The sequence below is a fragment of the Chaetura pelagica genome, unplaced genomic scaffold (genome assembly GCF_000747805.2).
Source record: "Chaetura pelagica isolate M959 unplaced genomic scaffold, ChaPel_1.0 scaffold344, whole genome shotgun sequence".
NCBI classification, from domain to species: domain Eukaryota; kingdom Metazoa; phylum Chordata; class Aves; order Apodiformes; family Apodidae; genus Chaetura; species Chaetura pelagica.
In genome coordinates, this window is record NW_009953098.1 from 9,015,337 (window position 1) to 9,015,939 (window position 603).

The following is a 603-nucleotide window of genomic DNA, read 5'->3' on the forward strand; positions in this document are numbered from 1 at the left end:
CGCCCCGCGCAGCCCCCGCCCCCCCTCCTGGCACTTTGCCCCGCCGGCCGCGCTGTCACGTGACACGGCGCGCATGTTTTTTCCCCCGCCCACGTGACCCGGGCGGGCGGGGCCGCTCCCGATCCCGCGCTCAGCGGGGCTGCTTCCCAGGGAATTCGGGTGACGGGAAAGAGCACGGGTCTCCCATCACGGGAACGGCGGTGCTGGGCCGCGGCCTACCGCCGTGGAGCGGCTCTGGCTGCAACACCGACGTTCTTCACAGCTCTCGGAGGGAAAGGGCTCATTGGCAGGGGGATTCAAGGCTTAAAAACACTGCTGAGGGATCTCAACAGGCAATACGAACTGTCACTAGACGTGTGGAAGTCAGCAGCAAGGTGAGGAGCTCTGCAGTGAGGTTCATGTAAGCGCACACACCTGGCTAAAGGGTCAACTACCTGACATTTGGGATTTGCCCATTATCCGACAGTGACCTTTACAGGAACAAGCATCACTAGCTAAAATACAATTTGTTTTGAGTTTCTCCACTATTTCCTATATTTCAGCAGACACGGAGCATAGAGGAAATCTAGAAGAGCCAGACAGGTTTCTGGGTTTTATTAGACC